This window comes from Macrobrachium rosenbergii, chromosome 3 (genome assembly GCF_040412425.1).
Source record: "Macrobrachium rosenbergii isolate ZJJX-2024 chromosome 3, ASM4041242v1, whole genome shotgun sequence".
Classification (NCBI taxonomy): Eukaryota; Metazoa; Arthropoda; class Malacostraca; order Decapoda; family Palaemonidae; genus Macrobrachium; species Macrobrachium rosenbergii.
Genome location: NC_089743.1, coordinates 69,406,841 through 69,407,470, shown reverse-complemented (window position 1 = coordinate 69,407,470; position 630 = coordinate 69,406,841). Strand labels below are relative to the sequence as shown.

Below are 630 nucleotides of genomic sequence, written 5' to 3'. Positions count from 1 at the left end.
GTTGTCCTTTAAAGCAAAAAACTACTGGCCACGATGCATGGGCGAACACAGGGACAGTCTCACAACATCTGCCTTCGAGATTCGCCTGCCAGCACTGATGTCTGGGAACTGAGGACGACTCACTGGGGAGATCCCGTCACCCGCGGCCGCGGGACTGAGGATACCATACTCGAGTCAAGAGGGCGATGCCACACATCACCAGAATGATAATGGTCCGAATCCTGCGTCGTCTACCAACAGCTCCTAGGACAAGTTAGCACTAAACACTTCTTCGAGATCATAATGAACTGTCGCTATGAACCGTTCGGTAATGAAAATGAAAACTCAGATAAATATTTTGTATCAGACAAGAATACAAAAAACAGCTGTAATTCTTTGTGCTGGAAACTCTTCTTGACGACTCTTGGGTAATTCCCAGAAAAAAACCGACGTGTTTCCGGCAATAAAGCTGCATGGTAAGCTTGTAAATAAGGAAAATTTATCACAGGTGTTTGTAAGCCTAAGCATTAAACAATGCTAATCCTGATGACATACAATATTTAAATAAATAAACAAACAAACACAAACACACACACATATTATAAATATTATAATATATATAACATATATATATATATAAAATATTATATA

At 39.7% G+C, this 630-nt stretch overlaps 1 protein-coding gene across 4 annotated transcripts in view; it reads right to left on the bottom strand.

Moving 5' to 3' along the window:
• Window positions 1-156, bottom strand: part of LOC136825217 (phenoloxidase-activating factor 3-like) — a 40,856-nt gene extending 40,700 nt beyond the window's left edge. For 2 of the 4 annotated variants that reach the window (XM_067081244.1, XM_067081251.1), the window contains exon 1: window positions 1-156. This exon is cut by the window's left edge and continues 130 nt beyond it. The gene's annotated coding sequence lies outside the window, so the exon portion shown is untranslated. The other 2 variants (XM_067081258.1, XM_067081247.1) reach the window with 2 other exon arrangements.
• Between the last annotated feature and the right edge of the window lie 474 nt (window positions 157-630).